This window comes from Tursiops truncatus, chromosome 10, assembly GCF_011762595.2.
Source record: "Tursiops truncatus isolate mTurTru1 chromosome 10, mTurTru1.mat.Y, whole genome shotgun sequence".
Taxonomy (NCBI): domain Eukaryota; kingdom Metazoa; phylum Chordata; class Mammalia; order Artiodactyla; family Delphinidae; genus Tursiops; species Tursiops truncatus.
In genome coordinates this window covers 8,728,229-8,751,886 of record NC_047043.1, presented here as the reverse complement: position 1 = coordinate 8,751,886, position 23,658 = coordinate 8,728,229, and positions in this window count along the sequence as shown.

Sequence of the window (23,658 nt, the reverse complement as noted above, 5' to 3'; positions counted from 1 at the left end):
ACCCGTGTCCCCTGCATCGGCAGGCGGACTCTCAACCACTGCGCCACCAGGGAAGCCCCAAACATCATCCTTAATGGTGAAAAACTGAAAGCATTTCCACTAAGATCAGGAACAAGACAAGGATGTCCACTCTCGCCACTCTTATTCAACATAGTTTTGGAAATCCTAGCCGTGGCAATCAGAGAAGAAAAAGGAATACAAAAGAAAAAGGAATCCAAATTGGAAAAGAAGAAGTAAAACTGTCACTGTCTGCAGATGACATGACACTATACATAGAAAATCCTAAAGATGGCACCAGAAAACTACTAGAGCTAATCAATGAATTTGTTAAAGTTACAGGATACAAAAGTAATGCACAGAAATCTCTTGCATTCCTATACACTAACAAGGCAAGATCAGAAAGAGAAATTAAGGAAACAATCCCAGCTACCATCGCAACAAAAAGAACAAAACGCCTAGGAATAAACCTACCTAAGGAGGCAAAAGACCTGTATTCAGAAAACTATAAAACACTGATGAAAGAAATCAAAGATGACATAAACAGATGGAGAAATATACCATGTTCTTAGATTGGAAGAATCAATATTATGAAAATGACTATACTACCCAAAGCAATCTACAGATTCAATGCAATCTCTATCAAACTACCAATGGCATTCTTCACAGAATTAGAACAAAAAATTTTACAATTTGTATGGAAACACAAAAGACCCTGAATAGCCAAAGCAATCCTGAGAAAGAAAAACGGAGCTGGAGGAATCAGGCTCCCCAACTTCAAACTATACTACAAAGCTACAGTAATCAAGACAGTATGGTACTGGCACAAAAAGAGAGATATAGATCAATGGTACAGGATAGAAAGCCCAGAGATTACACACACATATATGGCCACCTAATTAATCACAAAGGAGGCAAGAACATACAATAGAGAAAAGACAGCCACTTTAATAAGTGGTGCTGGAAGAACTGGACAGCTATATGTAAAAGAATGAAATTAGAACACTCCATAACACCATACACAAAAATAAACTCAAAATGGATTAAAGACCTAAATGTAAGACTGGACAATATAAAACTCTTAGAGGAAAACATAGGAAAAACACTTGTTGACATAAACCACAGCAAGATCTTTTTCAACCCACCTCCTAGAGAAATGAAAATAAAAACAAAAGGGACCTAATTAAACTTAAAGGCTTTTGAACAGCAAAGGAAACCATACACAAGACGAAAAGACAACCCACAAAATGGGAGAAAATATTTGCAAACAAAGCAACAGACAAAGGATTAATTTCCAAAATATACAAACAGCTCATGGAGCTCAATATCAAAAAAAACAAACAACCCAACCAAAAAATGGGCAGAAGACCTAAATAGACATCTCTCCAAGTAGGACATACAGATGGCCAAGGGGCACATGAAAGGATGCTCAGCATCACTAATTATTAGAGAAATGCAAATCAAAACTACAGTGAGGTATCACCTCACACGGGTCAGAATGGCCATCATCAAAAAATCTACAAACAATAAATGCTGGAGAGGGTGTGGAGAAAATGGAACCCTCCTGCACTGTTGGTGGGAATGTAAATTGATACAGCCTCTGTGGAGAACAGTATGGAGGTTCCTTAGAAACTAAAAATAGAACTACCATATGACCCAGCAATCCCACTACTGGGCATATACTCTGAGAAAACCATAATTCAAAAGGGCACATGTACCCCAATGTTCATTGCAGCACTATTTACAATAGCCAGGACATGGAAACAACCTAAATGTCCAATGACAGATGAATGGATAAAGAATGTGTGGTACATATATACAATGGAATATCAGTCAGCCATAAAAAGGAATGAAATTGGGTCATCTGTAGACATGTGGATGGACCTAGAGTCTGTCATACAGAGCGAAGTTAAGCCAGAAAGAGAAAAGAAATATATCGTATATTAATGCATATATGTGGAATGTAGAAAAATGGTACAGGTGAACCTATTTGCAGGGCAGCAATAAAGATGCAGACGTAGGGAACAGACATGTGGACACGGGGGGAAGGAGAGAGTGGGATGAATTGAGAGATTAGGATTGACATATATACACTACCATGTATAAAATAGACAGCTAGTGGGAACATGCTATAAAGAACAGGAAGCTCAGCTTGGTGCTCTGTGATGACCTAGGTGGGTGGGATGGGGGGTGGGGTGGGAGGGAGGTCCAAGAGAGGGGATACAGGTATACATATAGCTGATTTGCTTCATTGTACAGCAGAAACTAACACAACATTGTAAAGCAATTATACTCCAAAAAAAAAAAAAAAAGACAAAAGAACAAAATCAAATCCAACTCTCTCTTAAAGAGAAGAGCTTGGGACCCAAGAGATTGGCTCAGAACAGGACCAGCATTTGTGTGTAATGGGCTGATGTGAGTTAAGGTCATCCCAGGTGAGTGGGCAGGAGCTTCCCTCCCCAAAGAATGTCCTTTACTTGGCTGAAGGGAGTTTGTTTGCCTCACCAAGAATTTTGTTTTTATAGTTTGGAATGCAAAAGAATGATCATTGCTAAAAGGGCTGTGATAGAATGGAGTGGAGGTAAAGAGCTTTAATATTCTCCAGATGAAAGCCATGCAAAGGGGTACAGTGATTGCCCCACCAATTAAAAATAATAGCAACAGGGCTTCTCTGGTGGCGCTGTGGTTGAGAGTCCGCCTGCTGATGCAGGGGACGCGGGTTCATGCCCCGGTCCGGGAGGATCCCACATGCCGCGGAGCAGCTGGGCCCGTGAGCCATGGCCGCTGAACCTGCGTGTCCGGAGCCTGTGCTCCGCTATGGGAGAGGCCACAGCAGTGAGAGGCCTGCGTACCACAAAAAAAAAAAAAAAAAATAGCAACAGCAGAAGTGGCCAAAGGGGAGGTATCTGGGCCAAACACAGCCCACAGGATTCCAAAACCTGCCCTAGGGCTGGATCTCACTGGAAATCCCAAAGAATGTCCCTGAGACTACAGTTCCTGATATGTCCCCTTCCTAGGGAAGGAGCCCGGGGAAAGGATTCTGAGTTTAATAGGGCAACGTGACAAGGCAAGACCTGAACTGTGGCAGCTCCCCGCAAGCCGAGGCTGGCTGTGTCCAAGCAAACAAGCTGGGGAGCTTGGTCATGCCCCAATCAGGCTCTTGGCTGCGATCCTGGGAAGTTTCCCTTTTAAGTTGTCTTTCGAGGGAGGAATGGGCGCTCATATTCTCCAGTACAGTTCTCCTTGGCCCTCTGGAGGGAGATGAGCCCCCAAAAAGAAGGAGCCTTCTTTAGCGCAAATGTCCTGGCATTTTCGGGCTGTGTTTTGCTATGTCTATGCTAGGTCAAAGAAAAAAGGAAAACCAAGCCTTCAAAATCACTTTAAAAATGCACAGGCTGTATTTTGGCTGGATGAACACTTGTCCTATTTTTTTTTTATTGTGGTAAAATACACATAACAGAAAACTTAAATTTTAATCCTTTTGAAGTGTACAATTCAGCGGCATCAAGTACATTCATATTGTTGCTCAACCAACACCACCATCTGGTTTCAGAACTTTTTCGTCACCACGAAAGGAAACTTGTACCCACTGGCAATAACTCCCTCGTTCCTACCTCCCCCACCCCTGGCATTCACTAATCTGAATTCTATTTCTATAGTTTGCCTCTTCCTATGTTTCATATAAATAGAATTACACATATCTGGCCTTTGGTGTCTGGCTTCTTTCACTATGCATAATGTTTTCAAGGCCCATCCACGTTTTGGCATGTACCTTATTCCTTTTATGGATCGCTAATATTCCGTTGTGTGGATAAAGCCTATTTGGTTTATCCACCCATCAGTGGATGGACACTTGGGTTGCTTCCACCTTTTGCATACTGTGAATAATGCTGCTGTGAACATTTGTGTACAAGTTTTTGTTTGAACATTTGTTTTCAATTCCTTTGAGTATATATGCCTACAAGTGGAATTGCTAGGTCCATATGACAATTCTATATTTAACTTTTTAAGGGCCTACTAAACTATTTTCTATAGATGCTGTACCATTTTACATTCCCACCAGCAATACAGGAAGTTTCCAATTTCTCCACATTCTCACAACACTTGTTATTTTCTGTTTATTACTGCCATCCTTGTGAATCTGAAATGGTGTCTCATCACGGTTTTGATTTGCATTTCCCTAATGACTAAGGATGCTGCGCATGTTTTCACGCACTTGCTGGCCATTTGTACGTCTTCTTTGGAGATACACAAATAACTGCTCAAGTCCTTTGCCTATTTAAAAAACATTTTTTGTTGTTGAGTTGTAGGAGTTTTTTAAAAATATATTCTAAATATTAGACTCATCAGATATGTGATTTACAAGTAATTTTCTCCCATTTAATGGGTTGCTTATGTACCCTCTTCACTGTCCTGTTTTTAAAGAGAAGATACCAAACAAAGCACTCAGATGCTTTGAAGAAAGGAGTACCAAATAAGACAGTAACGGTCACAACAGTTCTGAGCTAAGGAAAGTCTCCATGCTGTCACTTTTTTACTCTCCTGGCTTCCAGTAGGAGGCCTCCGACGTCCCCCTGAAATAACTAGAGCAACAGTAAGTTGTGTAAAGACTGCATGTGCCAGACAGGGTGCCGAGTGCCTTAACTGCACTTTCTCCCATCCTTGTAGCTACCCTGCAACATAAGTGTTATTACTCCCATTTTACAGATGAGGAAACTGAGGTGCAGAGGTATTAATGAATGACCAAAGGTCTCAATGCTCACAAACGACAGAGTCAGACTCCAAAGCCGGGTCTGCCAGACCCCTTCCTGCTCACCCACAGGTTTGTTAAATTTTGTTCTGGGGAGCTTTAGGGCCTCCATGTGGGTGCCTCTGGGGCCTTCCTGGACATAGAGAGGAGGATCAGTAGAGGGTTTGGGTCTCTGGGGCTAGCACCCACTCCAACCAGAGCAGCTCTGCTTTGATCTCTTTTATAATTTGGGGCTCAGGGGTAGAACTTTGATAAAAAAGAGGCTTCCAGTGATTTAAAAAAAATGTTTGAAAACCACTGCTAAATCATGTTGCTTCATGGGAGGAAAACCCAAAGCTCTTGTAGCTTCTTGTAAAACAGAGGTTTAGTTAAAGGAAAATCAGTTCTAAATGGGGAGTTGTTGTTCCATAGGTATAAAGTTTCAGTTATGTTAAATTAATAAGCTCTAGAGATCTGCTGTACTTGCCTATAGTTAACAATATAGTGTTGTGCGCTTAACATTTTGTTAAGAGTACAGATCTCATGTTAAATGTTCTTACCACAAAAAGAAAACAAAAACAATTAAAAAAAAAAGCCTAAGGGATACAAGGAAAAGTTGGAAATGTCTATTACCTTGATTACAGCGATGGTATCATAAGACTTTGCATATGTCTGAACTCATCAATTTGTACACATTAGATATGTGCAGTGCAGTTCTCTGTATATCGCTTATAATGAAGCAATTTCAAAAAAAAGGAAAACCACTCCTTGGCTTCATTGATAGAAACCTTTTGTGTTGCACTTGCACACACCCACCCCCAAAGATGCACACACTCTCCCTCATCGCCCCATTCCTGTACTTTCCTACTTCAGGTGGGTGATGCCAGCTCCGGGGGGAGTTACCTCTGAACTCCCACTCACCAAAAAAAAAATAAAAGTGGCTCTTGCTGGCGAGTGCACCCACACTGCCTGGCAGCCACAATTGTCACCAGTCATCAGTCAGGTATGCTGCCTGCTTACCTTTGAGGGCATTCTCACAGCCAAGCAACCAAACCAGAGCCACCTTTCTTGATTTTTATTTTGCAAACTTAGCATGAGGACCGTGTAACTTAGCATGAGGACCGTGTTTAGGAACAGAGCCATCCTGTGGAAACCACACAAGGTGAGGCCAAATCTTAAGAAAAACAGCTTGCAGGTGCCTATCTTCCCAGGCTGACAGCTGGCTTGGATGGACAGGTGGCTGTGTGGCCAGGTAAGGAAGGAGGCGAGGGGACTGCCTTTCCCACACAGCATTTCTGATCTTAGGGGAAGAGGCGGCCAGCAGCAGGCAGAGCTCTGGGCCGGAAATGCCGTGTGCAGGAAGCTGGGCTTGGTCTCGAGCTCCCTGCCTTCCGTTCTTAGGAAACTCGGGCAGCCTGAGGTGAGCTACATGCACATTAGAGCTGGCATTTGAGCTTCACCACTGTGTGAGGATGAAGCGTTGCAGAGAGGGTAAGGGGCCTTGCAGTGGGTGGACAGGGGACATGGGTTTGGGCAGCTTCTCAGAACTGCAGCTTGCGTTTCTGACGCACATTTGGCACATTTATTCTCTGTGCCAATGAAGCGTTGCCAGATGCCTGCTCAATTACAGTTCTAGTGTGAAATCACACGGACAGGTTTAATGCCATTTACTGCTTTGGTCAAAGATAATGGAGGGGTGAGAAGGGGTGATGAGGAACCTTCCTGCCCACGGGTTGAATCGAGATCTAAGAGCAGAATGCCCTTTCATCCTCCACTTTTAGTTTTCTCCACTTAAACACTACGCAGGGCATCTTGTTTCCTTCTGTTCTTAAAAGTTACCCAACTGATAGTGGGTATTAATTATCGTACTCCTATAGGGTAAAGGGTGTCAGCAGGATGTCAGCAAGATGTGTTTTCCAAAACACTGAAAGGCCTCCCTCACCCCCACATCCTCCCAATGCCTTCCTCAAGTACTACCCCCTCTCCTCTAATCTAGCCAAAACTTTCCTAAATTTTAAACCACTGAAGTCACTAGCAGGTTAGCCTACCAATATGGCACGTTTGCTGCCGGAAGGCGCCTGGCAAAGTACACCTGGCATTGCAGACAGCTGCTCAGTGGCCCGTCTCTGGAAGATCTAGACCACACGAATCCAATGAGACACAGATAAGAGCAAGGCCAGGTTTGTCCTGCCACTTGCTGTTTGGGTGTGCACACCCTTGCTGGGCAACACCCAACTCACCTACCCAGATAAGCAGCAGCGGGGCGGGGGCCCAGGCACCAGCCATTTGAATACTCAGTGAATCATCTCTGGAACACTGGATGTCTGGAAGTTGAGAAAATGCCCCTTTCCTTCATCCTTCTTTCTTTCAGAGCCTAGGGTTCCAGCTGTAATTTATTCTCTTCTTTACAATCAGAAAAAGTTTTCCCTATACCCTGAGAAAGAATAAAACTAAGAGGAGCTTAGTACTGTCTAGCCGGTGTTATTTCCCAATGCCTCAGATATTTATATGCGCTGTGGTGCGGTTCTTTTATTTTTCAATCAGCAAAGTAAATTACCACCTACCAGCGAGGGAGACCTTTTGGTGGCCAAGTTTCCAGATGGGAGTGGCAGAGGGGAAGAAAAGGCCATCCCCACACACATTACTGGCCACTGAGTTGTGTCATTCAGTCCAGCCTGATGTGGTCTGCTCTACCCCATCACAGTTCTTTAGCCTCTCCATTTACAAGGGATGAAATTGACAAGCGCTTGGGAAACACTGAAAAACGTTCTGAAGGTATACAAGAGAGCAGGGATGGGATCTCATCGGGTAGCAAGGTGGCTCTGGAGGGGAGGCAGTAAGATGAGGCGCTAAATTCATGTAAACCCTCTATATCCCAGTGTACCCTTGATGGCTAGGGGTGCCTTTGCTGTTAGATCTTCCTTTTGAACTAAACTAGCAAATCTCAGGGATCCTGGATCAGAAATCCCATGAATTTGATTTAGCATGATTTCCAGAATACTCTTCTCTCAGGACTGACATGATTTCAATGAGCAGCAAATAACAGAATTATGCTTGAGGATATGCCTTATGTGAAATAAGAAACAAGAAACCCTCCTTTCTCACACCAGAAGGGTCTCCCTAAAGCCCTCCTGCAACTCTCAACCTTCAAAACATAAACTGTAGGCAGCATTTCAAAGTGATCACAGGGCACAATCGTATACAGAGGGTTAGATACACAGAATATAGTTAGTGCAAACATTCTTGCTAAATTAACCATGGCTTGCCAAATTAATTCCTATAAGCAAAGAAAAAGTTCAATTTTCTGACTAATTATGCTCAATGATTTTTCAAGGTCATGCATGCCTCAAAACAAAGAAAAGAAAATGGTGAAGGTGAAGGTGAATACTGAACATTGCAATAAGGCTTTACGAAGAGCCTGAATCTGAAATGATGTTTTATTTCTATTTCAGCAATAACTACCATTCTCTTAATCAGGGAGCATATCTAGAATCCTATCTTCAGAACCACGCCCTGTGTTCATGCTGGCTACAGACAGGTCTGTATACGCTTAGGATCCCGGGAGCAGGCTCACCTATTTAGGGTCTACTTTCTGGGGCTTAAGAGGTTTCTAAGAAGTAAATTATTCGGCTGCCTCTGCCCTCCCGATTACATAACTTGTCTGTGGCAATCAAGAAAGTGTATAGTTGGATGTCATATGATGCTTGTGTTCTTTTGGTGCCCCAGTAATAAGTTTACTTTGGGACCAAGATCCACACCTGACCTAAGTCTCATTGTGAACCATGAATCAAGATGACCAGTTTAAACAATTGTTTTCTGAGGCGGGGGGGAATGGCAGAGTTGTTAATGACACATGAATTTACAAATAATTATTTCGAGGTGTAAGACTAAGTGATTTCTGAAGGATTTAGTGTATTGAAAATGGATCCATTCAAAACAAGCGTGCTTCTTGAGAGAGGGAAAGAAAACCAATTCTAAGTGTTTAGCTTCACAGACAGAACCTGGTGTTACATCTGCACACATCTACACCCACATCCACTCCCCCACCCATTTCCCCATTCCTAGCAATTCTGTGAAAAAGATCAGGCTTCTGAGCAGTTGCCACCCAGTAATAAAGTCGAGACTGTTTTACTCACTCCTGAGGGTGCCCTGGTGATCGCCCATTCCCACTGTCTCCTCCAGTACTTCTACAGATATGAGTACAGTCCAGCTGTGGGCTGCCTGCATGGAGGGGGCCCTATTCCAAACACTGATTCTTCCCCAGACCTACTGAAACAGAATCTCTTGGGTTGGAATGAGGAATTCTGTTTTATTTTTAAAAAAAACAAGATCCCCAGCTAATGCTTATGCACAATAAAATTTAGTAACCACTGACAGCAAGATGGCAAGGAAATCCGTTGCGGAGCACAGGCTCCGGACGCACAGGCTCAGCGGCCATGGCTCACAGGCCCAGCCACTCCGCGGCATGTGGGATCTTCCCGGACCGGCGCACGAACTCGTGTCCCCTGCATCGGCAGGCGGACTCTCAACCACTGCGCCACCAGGGAAGCCCTGAAATAGGTAATTTTTAACTCTCCTTAATGACACAAAGACACCCAAGACATCACTACTTCTAAAGTCACCGTGATTCAGGTAACCAATATGACTGAAATTACGTATACATTTTAATATGGATGCTGATTTAGATCATTTGAACTAGAGACATGAGAACAGTAAAGCAAAGCAAAATAAAAAGTGGGCTTCTTCTTCAAAATATAAAAAAAATCCTTTATTAAAATGTATGGATAGACAGTAGTTACCAATAAATATACATATATTGGGGACAGAGCTCAAAATTTTTGCTGATAAGGAGACATAATCAAAAGTGTTTGGGAACCACTGCTTTATTTCATTCCTTCAGGATCGCGATAGTTGAGATGAATCTGATAAACTTTAAAAATAAAACAGGATACTAATATATGGTCCCATGTGCCCCCTCTGAGAAGATATCTGTATTTTCATAGAGGACAATGCTTACTCCAGAGGAATCCACTCAAGGAGAGCTTCTGGCTCTCTGGTTGGCAGGTAGATGAGATGTTGGGGTACAGAAGCCTTTCCCAGAAGAAGCATATCCAAGAAGAAACTTCTAAGGGTTCTTAACCACATCCTTGTCTGGGATGAGGAAATCAAGGCACTTATGATTTTTCAGTGAACTCACTAATTACCTTCTATTTTCCCACCTGAGTGGGATTCAAACTATGGTCAAGTAGGTTACTGGCGGTTTCTTCAGGTAGTCTGAGGATAAATGTCTTGTTGGTGTTTTCCATATTCATATTTTTATTGCAGTTTTACATAGACTACCTCAGTTTTTTTTTTTAAATTTATTTATTTATGGCTGTGTTGGGTCTTCGTTTCTGTGCGAGGGCTTCCTCTAGTTGTGGCAAGCGGGGGCCACTCTTCATCGCAGTGCGCGGGCCTCTCACTATTGCGGCCTCTCTTATTGCGGAGCACAGGCTCCAGATGCGCAGGCTCAGTAGTTGTGGCTCACGGGCTTAGTTGCTCTGCGGCATGTGGGATCCTCCCAGACCAGGGCTCGAACCCGTGTCCCCTGCATTCGCAGGCGGACTCTCAACCACAGCGCCACCAGGGAAGCCCCACCTCAGTTTTAATAATCAACTCTGTGATCACATCAATTCATTCATTTGAAAGGATATTTTATAGGTGTTCTGCTTGGGAGGGAAAACTCAATCCTTTATCTTGCCTCTGCGTTTCTCTCCCTTTCACTCTACATGTAGCTAGCACATGTCTAATTCTCACTTCCAAACATGCCAAACATATTTTACAAAGGAATCTGCTTTAGAGTGACCAACTATCCTAGTTTGCCTGAGATTGTCTTGTTTTAACACTGAACGTCCTGTATCCCAGGAAGTCCCTCAGTCCTCTTCACCCAGAACCGCTCTATCCAATATGGTAGCCACTAGCCACATGGGGTGAATTAAATCTCTGTAAGTTAAAATAGATAAAACAGTTCCTCAGTTGCACTATCTGTATTTCAAGGGCTTAATAACTACACGTGGCTTCTGGCTACCTTACTGGCCAGAGTAGATGTAAAAATCTCCATCATTGCAGAAAGTTCCGTTGGACAGTGCTGAGCTAGAGGGTTTTTCCAGCAAGTACCTAGAACTAACATCTTTTAAAACAGTACCCTGGTCAAGTGTCACCAGTTGGTTGAGCAAACTCATGTGATGGGGCCTGCCATCTCAGTGAACACACAGCGTATGCTGGCTCATCAAAGCCTCAGTGAAAACTTTTGTTTTTCAGAGTTCACATTTCCTGATGCATCAGGCTTCTGGAACCATGCCCTCAATCTTCCCAGCTCCCAGGGATGTATAAACAGCTGTTCGCATTTAGTGAAAATGGGAATATGGCATTAAGAAACATTTAACATGACAGCAAGAAAAGACAATTTGACTCCTTTTAAATTGTGTCCATGAGGCATGAGGGTCACACTCATTTTGTTCCCATCTGTGGATTTTCCCTTGATGCGCAGCATAGCAGAGAGGATAGCCGGACCTAGCTGAGTTAGAACTGAAGAGGACATGCATAGGAAAACCACCTTAGGAATGGGTGCCTTTAAGTCGGTCGCATCCCTACCCCAAGCATCAGGTGGATGGAGCAACGGGGCTTCTCCTCTTACAAAGTGGCCAGGAGTCACGCAGAGGACAGCACTTTGGCAACACCCCTGTTCCTCCAGGGCAAAGGAGAATTAGAAACTGAAACAGGAACAAATTGCTGTCGGTTTGAAGATTCATTGCTGAAAGATCTAATTGTGAGCACAGGGCTTTATTTGTTTTATAGAAGTTATTGAGCACCTACTCAATAGGTCCCTACTCGTGGGCCATTCACAGTCTAGTAGGGGAGATTAACAATGTTCACTGATTTTTAAAGTATAATGTAACAAATGGTTACTTGTGAAGATAGTGATGATGATGATGACAACTAACATTTACTGGGAGCTTTCCAGGTGGCAAGCTCTACTCTGAGTGCTTTACATGAAGAAATACAAGAAGAATACTTTAGGAATACAGGTGCTGGAAGGATCCCCAGCTGAAAATATAACACACTATTTTTCAAAATTTCCAGGAAATTTAGCAGATAAACAAAGCAAACCTCTCACAAGCTGCTTGAAAAAGTAGCCCAGTAAAGCAATTTAGATAATGGATTTTATGTTTTAAATAACCTTTTTTATTTTGGAATGACTTTAGATTCATGGAACAGTTTCAAAGAAAGTATGCAGAATCCCCATATGATGACTGGTTTCTGAGTCAGACAGAAATGGCTTCAAGTCCCAAGTTCTGTTATTTATTATTGTGTCCTTGGATAAGTTATTTAACCACTCATACCCTCAGATGTGGCTTCCTCAATTGTAAAATGGCACAACAGAACTTGCTTTAGAGGGTTGTGGGAAAGAAAATAAATGAGAGAATTTGTGTAAAGTGGTTTGTACATGCTTGGGCCACTGTTGTGTTTAATCAACATTAGCACATTATTATTTATGTGGATGACATCTTTAACAAATTAATGAAATTTGTTAAATTTAAATGTTATAATAATTTTAAGTGGCCAATATCTAATAACTATAGTTTTAGCACTTCAAAGGACAAGTTCCATTTCCTTATCTTGTTCCTTTTCTCAGGCAGCTGAAGGGGCTCTCAGTTCTAACCTTCACCCAGGCTCAGTCTATACCAGGCCAGATGGATGCACGACCATTTTGGTCTCACAGCGTAAACGTGTCTCTCCCCACCTAAAGAAATGGAGGGAAGGTGGAGTGGGTATACCCACTGTCTTAGACATTTCAGGCTGGTATAACAAAAATACCATAGACTGGGCGGCTTAAACACAGATATTTATTCCTCATTGTCTGGAGGCTGGAAGTCCACGATCAAGGTGCCAGCAGATCCGGTGTCTGGTGAGAGCCCATTCTCTGGCTTGTAGATGGCTGTCTTCTCATTGTATCTTCACAAGGCAGAGAGCAGAGAGAGGAAGCAAACTCTCCTGTATATCTTATAAGAGCGGTAATCCCATCTTGAGGGCTCCATCCTCATGACCTAATTACCTGCCCAAGGCTCCCATCTCCAAATACTATCAAATGGGGGATTAGGGTTTCAACATGTGAATTTTGAGAGGACACCAACAGTCCACAGCACCCATCCAGGATGGGAAGCTGAAACATTCTGCTCTGGTCTGTGCAATCGGGGCTCACTGAGGGGGCTCACAGAGCACCTTCTGAGGAGCTCTAGGCATGGGTACAGGGACTCCTTCTTCTGTGGGGTTGGTGAATGATCCGTAACTCAGCGTCCTGTTGTCTCCCTGCTGAGCTGGGGATGGAAGTGGAAGGGCAGAGAAACTGGAGGACCAAGCACCTTCTTCCCCCTTTTCTTCTCGTTCTATGACCTCTGAGGTACTGAAGGCTGTGTCTCTACTTCTCGAACACAGAGAACTCCCAGGATCCTTAGGCCTCTGTGTGGCCCATTAGAGCCATGCACGTTTATCTCCATCTCTGAGAAACAGTCACTCCTGCTGTCTGATTTCTTTAGAAGAAAATACTTTTAACTCGACAATATTTGGGTTATGAATTCAAAATCAGTTTTCTGAGGCTTCAAAATTTGGTAAACAGTTGAACATACTGTAATTTTTCCATATTTCTCTCTGCTATCAGAAGACACTTCTAATCATTGCTTAGCATCCCCTTGATTAAAACAAAGACACCAACTCAACACTGAGTGTTTACTTTTCTTCTTACCCACCCTTGCCCACATGAACCTGCCCCCACTATGTACACACACACACACACACACACACACACACACACACACACACTCACACACAAAGAAAGAGGTGATAATAATCCACAAACCTTGGACTTTAGGTCTATTTCAGTTGGTCTTTTCAATTTCTAAGAAACTAAGCAGGGGGCATTGGGAAATTCTGAGTTGCAGTCTTAATGGAAAGCCCCAGGTCAAGAGTAACAGCTTTTCTTCAGTTTAAAAGCTAATGTTGACCTTAAGAGAACTCTGAAATATGTGTGAAAATTGTTCCCATCAAATGTTTTCCGGAAAGAATTCAGGCTTTTTGCAATGAAGAACCTATTGATAGATTTAGCACCTCAACATGCCATTCACCAAAGACACACTGCAAAAGTTGTTCCTGTGACCATTCTTTCTAGTGGTGGGGTACTTGTTGTCGGCCAGATGGGCATTCTGATCAGGTGGTGGCTGTGAGGACAGACAGGCTGTGAGTAATTCCTATCATAAAACCTAACACTTATTGAGTACTTACTACCTTACAAGTTCTATCCTTAACACTTCACATGTACTGTCTCATTCAACGTGCATGGCCATACTATGAGTTGGGCACTATTATTATCCCCATTTTACAGCTGAAGAAACCGAGACTCAGAGTTTCATTAACTTGCTCACTGTCACGCAGGTAGAAAGAAGTGAAACTAGGATTTGAAGCAGGGCATGCTGACTTTGGAGCCCACAGTCTTGGCCACTAAGTGACCAGGCTTTGCCTCACTTCACTTTGGAGTCCAGGCTTCTTTGGAAGCCAACATTTAGCTGCAGACCAGCAGCCTCACCAAACAGAAAGCAACCTGAGGACCACTCAAATCATCCAGCATCTTGCAAACATTTCCTTACTCATCCCCTCTTCGTATCCCCATAATGATGTCACTGATGGTAGAAAAATGGCAGTGCCAGGACTGAGCACTGCATTTTCCTAGGTGGCACTTGGCCCAGTGGCTTCTAGGCCCAGTGGCTTCTCTCTTAGCTCCTGAACCGGTGCTCACTTTGAAAGCTACAGCCAGATTTATGGAACCAGGGATGCTCATACTAACACCACTAAAGAGCCAATAACTTTGTAAAAACTGTTCTATCGTATTACAGCGGTAGGGGAGGGTGTCATTAGGCCTGCAGTGAAACAATCATTGTTTCCAAGAACACAAAAAAGTCAGCACCTCAGCACTTCAAGTAAGTTCACTGGCAAAGAGGCCTCATGGTTTGAGGACAATCTTGAAGACAACCGACTATGCTTCATCTACTCCCTATGTAGGCCTTTTCCGAATCATTTCAACATTACTCTCTCTGAATTTTGGAAGGGGGACAGAGAAGGGGAAAAGGCAGAATATCATGGAAAAAGTTCTGACATCTTTGAAGACAAGAATGCAAAGGGCTGGTACTTGAGTAGAGGCTCAGGAGGAGACATTCCCTCTAAGCAGCCGAGCAGCAGCTGTACTTCTGTCCCTAGGAGCTTACAATCTGTAAAAGATTCTTATCCTGAGAGGCCAGGTTTCAAAGAGATCTATTGTTGTTGAAGGTAAGAGAGAGATGCTGAGTTTATTCTGTATTGCCATGTGATTTATTTTAGGCACCAACAAAAACTAGAATCACTTTGAGTAGCTCCAAAGGCTATGAACCTTCTGGAGGAGAATGGTGGAAACTGCACCTCAACCAACCGGATAAGGTGAAGCAATTCTAGGTGAATAATTAGTATGTAGTGATTCAGACGTGCTTGGCAGGAAGAAAATGCCAAGGAGGCTAACAGATTTGACCTTAAACTTCAGCCATTTTGTAAATAAGTGTTCTGTGAGGTTTCATCTCATTTTCATACACGTTGAGGATGGCATTTCTATTCAGAGGTCAGTCAAGTAAAGGATTAGCCAAAGCAACTCCTTTTGACCAAATGAGTCAACTCTGCAATAAACAATCTGGCAGTCTGTGTGTTTTTTGGATTTGGGGGTTTACTTTTTGTGTTAAGGGGATTTTTTTTTTTTTAAAGCACAGCAACCTTTTCCTTGCTTTTATGAAACACTGCCTTATGTTTCCAGGCAGAAAAGCAAAAACTTTCAAAAGGTCATGTGATGTCATTTCAGCAATGCAGAAATAACAAGAAAACCAACTAACATGAAGAAAAGAATGTATTTGATAACGACCTTTGGCAGATGTCTTAAAACAGAATATATAAACATGCATGCTATATATGTAAGGCTAAGAGGATTTCACCTTGAAACTTGATAGCTGTAATTCCTTAATAAAGACCACTTGTTTGTCAAGGGCTAGATTAACTTCTGAGCTGGGTTATACAGGAAATCAAATTCTGTTCCATTATAGGAGCCATTATCAATATCCTCCCTGAGTACAAATTTGGGATGTAGTAAGAGGCAAATAAAGTCTTCCCTCATCCCAGGCTGAAGGAGTCAGCGCACGTAAACACAGATGGGATCCTAAAGTGCTTCCACAAAGCTTTAGGGGAGAACATATTCCCATCTCCCTACAGGATCATGGCCTGTTCTATATGGAGTGCATTGAACTCTTCTGGTTTCTATAGAGTAATGGTCTTCACTTGGGGGTGATTTTCTCCCCAGGGACTTTTGGTAATGTCCATAGATATTTCTGGTTGGAATATTGGGACCCCCAGTGATACCAAATAAACAGAGCAAATCAAAGTAGCATCACAAAGGCTCAGGAAATTAAATTGCCATTGGAACCACAGCCTACAAAAGTCAGGCCAGGACCCGTGTGCTAACCCTAAACAGGGTGACTGATTGCTAAAAGATTTAAATAAAACTCAGAGACTCTTAAGATAATAATCGAAATCTCTAGGATACAACTGAAAATCCCAGCCATACCAGGAACCAGAAAAAGCACAGCTTGAATAAAAAAGGACAATCAACCAGCACAAAGATGAGTCATATACTGGAATTATCTGACAAAGACTGCAAAGCACTTATTATAAAAATGCTTTAATGAACAATTAAAAATTCTCTTGAAACACATGAAAAACAGAATTAGATTGAAAGAATATTCTTTTAAAATGGCTGAAAATTTCTCAAATTTGGTGAAAGGTGTAAATCTACAGATTGAAGAAATTGCACAATCTCCAAATATGATAAGCCCAAAGAAATTCAAGCCACAACACATCATAAATAAACTTCTGAATACTAAAGATAGTCTTCAAAGCAACCAGAGAGAAACGACACATTAACCATAAGGGAGCACAAATTCAAATAAAAGCATATTTCTTATCTGAAACCATGGAGGCCAGAAGGAAGTTGCACAGTATTTTTCAAGTGCTGAAAGAAAAGAACTGTCAACAGTGAATTCTATATCTTACAAAGCTATTCTTCAGGAATGAAAGGGAAATAAAAGACATTCTCAGATGAAGGAAAACTTAAAGAATTTTGTTACTAGCAGAATCACCCTTAAAAAATGGCTAAAGGAAATACAGTCAGCCCTCCATATCTCCACATCCACAGATTCAACCAACTGCAGATCAAAGATATTCCAAGAAAAAATTCCAGAAAGTTCCAAAAAGCAAAACTTGAATTTGCCACACAGCAACTATTTACATAACATTTATACTGTATTTACAACTATTCACAGGCATACCTCATTTTATTGCACTTTGCTTCATTGCACTTCACAGATATTGCACTTTTTTACAAATGGAAGGTCTGTGGCAACCCTGCATCAAGCAAGTCTATCAGTGCCATTTTTCCAACAGCACTTGCTCACTGTGTGTCTCTGCATTACATTTTGATAATTCTCACAATATTTCAAACTTTTTCATTATTTTATTTGTTTGGTGTCCTGTGATCAGTTATCTTTGATGTTTCTACAACTCACTGAAGGTTCAGATGATGGTTAGCATTTTTTAGCAATAACGTATTTTTTAATTAAGTTATGTACATTTTAGAAATAACGTTATTGCACACTAAATAAACTATAGAATACTGTAAATATAACTTTTTTTTTTTTTTTTTGCGGTACGCGGGCCTCTCACTGCTGTGGCCTCTCCTGTTGCAGAGCACACAGGCCCCGGATGCGCAGGCTCAGCGGCCATGGCTCATGGGCCCAGCTGCTCCGCGGCATGTGGGATCCCCCCGGACCGGGGCACGAACCCGCATTCCCTGCATCAGCAGGCAGACTCTCAACCACTGCGCCACCAGGGAAGCCCTAAATATAACTTTTATATGCACTGGAAAACCAAAAAATCGCAAGTGACTCACTTTATTATGATATTTGCTTTATTGTGGTGGCCTGAAACTGAACCTGCAATATCTCCGAGGTCTGCCTGTACATAGCATTTACATTGTTTTAGGTATTGTAAGTAATCTAGAGATTTAAAATACACAGCAGGATGTACCTAGGTTATAGGCAAATACGACACCATTTTATATAAGGGACTTGAGCATCTTTGGATTTTGGGATCTGCAAGAGGTCTTGGAACCAATCCCCCAAGGATCCTGAAGGATGACTTAATTCAAACTGGAAGACAATGACAAAAGGATGAAACTTGAAGCATCAGAAAGGATGAAAGAACAAATGTAAAGAGCAGAAATATGGTATATACAATACACTACCTCTTCCCATGAGTTTTATAAATCATTTAATAAGTAGAACAAAAATTGCAACACTATCTGATTTCCAAGACTATGATATTTAAAAATGGGAAAAGTAAAGGGACTAAAATGGAAGTAAGGAGTCCAAGCGGTAAACTGTAATGCCAGTAGGCTGTAATAAGTCACATATGTATATTGTCATACCCAGAGCAACTGTTAAGAAAACTACACAAAGAGATACACTCAAAAATACTATAATTAAATCAAGATGGAATCCTAAGTGTTTAATTAATACATGGGAGGCAAGAAAGGCGGAACAGAGGTGTAACAAACAAAACAAAACAAAACAAAAAACACCAGAGGAAACAAGGAGAAAGCAAACAACTAAATGGAAGAACTTAAGTCCTAACATACCAACAACTACCTTAAATGTAAGTGTCTAAACACGACTATTGGGTTTCCCTGGTGGCGCAGTGGTTGAGAGTCCGCCTGCCGATGCAGGGGACACGGGTTCGTGCCCCAGTCTGGGAAGATCCCACATGCCACGGAGCGGCTGGGCCCGTGAGCCATGGCCGCTGAGCCTGCGCGTCCGGAGCCTGTGCTCCGCAACGGGAGCGGCCACAACAGTAAGAGGCCCGCGTACCGAAGAAATATATAACTAACTAACTAAGTAAATAAATAAACACAACTATTAAAAGGCAGAGATTGGCACAGTGGGTTAAGAAAAACCTCACAACTCATCTATGCTGTTTACAAGAAACTTGCTTTAATTTCAACAAAATAGGTAGATTGACCGTAAAAAGATTAAAAATATGTACCATGTCAGCATTAATTTAAAAAAGAAGAAATAATAATATTACTATCAGATAAGGTAGACTTTATCTGAGCAAAGAAACTTACTAGAGACAATGAGAGACATTACATAATGTGAAAAGGATTAATCACCAGGAAGACATAGCGATCCTAAAGATATATGTACCAAATAACAGAGTCTCAAACACATAAAGCAAAAACTGATAGAGCTGAAAGGAGAAATAGACTAATCCACAATCATTGTTAGGGACTTCAGTACTGCTCTTCCAGCAAATGACATAATTATTAGATAGAAAATCAGCAAAGTGCAGTTTAGGTATATGAATATACATGACTCACACATGGTACTATACAGACTACTAAAACAAGATAACCAGAGCTTAACTGCTGATCTTCTTGTGGTGAATTTCCCAAGAAAACAGGCATTTACATGAGAGTTTTAAAAGACTGAAACTGGAATTGCTGATTGGTCAGCACTGACTCTGTTTTTTAACTGCTGATTCGTTCAGCATATAAAATTCTATCTGAAATATGTGAGTTCTTTCATGAGAAAACTCATGTATTTCTCATTAACACAATTTTGCAAAACATGAAATCTGACATGGCATCTAAAAAAGTCATTTCTAGGTAGAGTTTCTCTTTAATAACTTCATCAGACCTCACATAATGAAGTGACACACAAACTAATTAAAGCAAGAGAAATTCACCTGAAAATTTCAGAGCTTGGGTACAAAACAAAGCAATTCAAGAAACAGTGAAAGCTCACTGGTCTGATTGTTAAGACACTTGTGTTCTGGTCATTGCTCCCCCATTAACAGCTGTGTGATTTGGGGCAAGTCCTTTAACCTCTCTGAGCTTTAATTTTCTCATCTGAAAGATGAAGAGGTTGATTTAACTGACCTCAAACTCTTCTTTCCTGCTCTAAACTTTTAAGACAATGTGAGTCAATTTCATGCTTGTAAACAGGTAGAGTTGTTTGGCCTCCCAATTGAAAATGCACCATCAAAACTACCAACAGAGAACTCTGCTGCTCTAAGTGAGTCTGAGAAGATTAACACAGACATTGCATTCCACTGCAAAAGCAGAACTGGAGATCAAAAAGTAAGGCAGATCTGAATCAGGTTTCCCAATGCAACCGGCAAAGTGATGGGCCAGGAAAGTTTTCATAGACTGAAAAAAACAGGTTCCAATGCCTTTCTGAGCTGGCTTGGTTTGGTGGCTGGAAACCCACACATGGTCTCACCAAGCAGACTTCAGATGCGAGCCTTTAATAAATGTTCTAGTTTTTGAAAAGCAGGGCAGTCACAGTGGCCTCTGAGAAAATCAAGTGCTGTTAGATGTGGTATAAATAACCCAATGGGTGAAACGCTTCATTCTAACTCAGTTTTCAGCCACATGTACGGCAAATGGACAAAGGATCCTAGGGATGCAAAGTCCCCTGGAAGGAAGATCCTAGTCTCCCTGAACCTTGACTTCAACTGGGCATCTCACACATTTAATTATTTCCAGAATAAAAGGTAGGTACCTTTTACTGGGGAGAGGGCCTTTAGAAGACAGTGGGGGTGATATTGGTTCAGAGGCAGCAGTGCTTCCAGGGATATACAAACAGCACTGGGTTATGAGAGTGGTAATAATCTGGAAACCCAACAGTTAGAGAACCTTCCCCCGCCCCAGGTAGATATTAAGAATACCACGATACCAGAATTGATCCATGCAAACAAATCTTCATTAGCATCTAGAATTTACCCGCTACCATAAACAGTGCTGAGGGCCCAGAATTGCATCAGATACTCCTGGAGGGGCACACAGTCTGACTGGCTCCATCAGTTAGAGTTCCAGCAGAAAAAGGTAGCCCCACCCAGCTGGGAATTTAATAATGGGACTATTTACCAAAGGGTGGGTGAAGCTAAGGGAGCCTGTAAGGGCTGGGGAGGTATATATCAACTTTAAAGGGAAGGAGCCATCTCAACATGGTTCTCTGTAGGTTAAGAAGGTAAGTGGAATACAGGTAAGTCCCACCAACACGTCTTGTCTTGAAGCTTAAAATGACTGGGATTTACCGGTTAGTTTGTTCAGCACCATCAGTGGGAGGGGTCTCTCCCCTGTGCCAGAATGAAACCACACTCCCTCAACCTTTTCACCATAACCTCAAGAATTCTGGGCTCCATCATCCTTAATTCCTTCTCTCCACTGTGCCACCTGCAGTCATCACTGTGAAGGGTCTTCCAACACCTTCCACTATGGCTGGCTCTACAGTATGTGCTGGAGTGGGTGTGTATCGGTGTGGGCTTGGGACTCCCGGCCAATCTCTTCAGAGGCTAGCCCACATCAATTACTCCTTTAGCCCAACAGATGTCCTGGCTTTAGGAAGTGAGACAATCACCATTCCAGATTCCCTGAGCCCCATTTCACACCTGAGGGAACTAACTAACATCCCAATGAGGCTGATGTCTGACCAGCTCAAGGTCATGCAGCAGACTCAAGCCCAGGTTTGAGCCCCTGCTCTTTGTACCTCATCATTCTGTGACTGGCCGAAGAAGGAATGGGTTACAATCTCCATCAGACAAAACTGTTACCTGTGCTGGTGGTTACCACAACTTTACTCAGTGAGATTACATTAATTCTTACCTTCTCCTACATGACATCGAGAGTCTCCTATGATTTACTCAATGCATTCATCTTTAACTCCATCTTCTGCATATTTAGAATGACAGAATAATTTGCAGGATAATTTAGGCTCCATTAGTATGTTATACATGCCTCTATTACAGTACTTATCACATTGTGCTGTAATTTTCTGTTTACATATCTGTCTCTGCCACTTGACTGTGAGTTCCTACGGGGATTAGCCTATGTCTTACTCATGTTAGTATTCCACCTCCTCCCCAGAACCCAGCAGCTGAACATTTTGAACGTCGTAGGTTTTTAATGAATGAGGCAGCTATTTATAGTAAGGCTCAGTAGACGACCACACCTGGTTTGCACACATTCATTTATTCAACAGATATTTATGAAGTTCTTACTGTGTGCCTAGCAATATGCTAAGCTCTAGGAATCCAAACATACCACCTCTGTGTGTTTGGGATATAATGGGAGATAATGGCACATAAAAAAAGATAAAATCCTAATGGCTACAGACTGTGTTTCTCCAAAATTCATGAATTGAAATCTTAATCCCCAAAGTATTGATATTAGGAGGAGGGAAGGTGATTAGGTCATGAGGCTGGAGCATTCATGATGGGATTAGTGTCATTACAAAAAAGGTCCCAGGGAGATCTCTGGCCCCTTCCCACATGTGAGGACATAGCAAGAAGATGACTGTCTAGGAAGCAGGCTCTCACCAGACAGAATCTACCAGCAACTTGATCCTGGACTTCCCAGCCTCCAAAACTGGGACAAATAAGTTTCTGTTGTTTACAAGCTACTCAATCTATGGCGTTTTTGTTATAGCACCCTGAATGGACTAAGACACTAATCATCATGCAATTTGCAGAGACGCACAGGGTATTATGGGAGACTAGAAGTGGCTAATTAATATGGCCTGGTTGAGGAGAGGTTCAGGTAAGGGTTTCTAGAGAAGGAAACTGCTGAGCTGCATTTTTGAACATGGTTATGAAATAACCAGTCAAAGACATGCTGTGAGGAGGCCATCAGGGAGAGGAAATAATAAGAGTAAAGGCACTAGGACATGACATAGCCAGTTGTGACTGGAAAACTATGCCAATTTGGTGCTGTAGGACGAACATCAACTATGAGACAAGAGTAAGGCAGGAAAGACTATCAAAGCTAGCTGAGAGTGGCCAGTTCACCAAGTTATGGAACTTGGATGTTATTCTGTTAATGATACTGATGCAGTAAAGGGACTTAAGCGGGGGAGAGATGTGGTAAGACTGGCATTTTAGGTAGAATCACTCCCTGACCTTGTGAAGAACAGAGTTGGGGGATAAGACTAGAATTAGGAAAACCAGTTAGAAGATAGTTACTAAAGTACTGGAAAGAGATGAAGAAGACCTGAACTAGGTCAGTTGTAGAAGGAATGGAAAGAAGAGCACTGACTTGAGCTTGACTTGGGAGATGAACTTAGAAGGATCTGGTGGTTAGTTGGATTTGAGGAGTAAGGGAGAGAGAGGAAACAAGGAAGACTCCCAGTTAGAAGACAGGGCCATACTCACAGACGGAGAATAGAGGTAAATAGTCAGGTTTGGGGCAAGGTGCTGAATTCATTTTAAACATCTTGAGTTTGAGGTGCATCTAACTAATTGAGGAAATGTCTAACAAGCAGTCAAAGATATGTTTGAAGCTTGATGGAGATGGGGAGAGGGCTGGGATTAGAGGTATAAAGTTTTGGGTCCTAAACTAGAAAGCAGTGGTAGAAATCATGAGAGTCAGCAAAATCGCTATGGTGAGTATGTAGTGTGCGATGGACAAACAGCTGGGCCAGGTCCCTGGGAAACACCAGGGAGATTTAGGTCTTTGTCTCCTCTCCTTTCCCAATATTTCCTCAATTCTTTACCCATCTGCAGACCTATGCTTGGGATTTTGTATAAAGGGATACAAATCCCTAAATCTATAATGATGCTTACCATGAAAACACCCTGGGAGACATATAGCACAGTACCTCATATATGCACCAAGTTTTAAAACATATCTGATCCTTTCCTGAGAGAATTTTCTGATGGGAGAGGTAGAGGAATAAAAGGGGCTCGGCAGGGAGTGGAGACACATTTGCAAAGGGAGT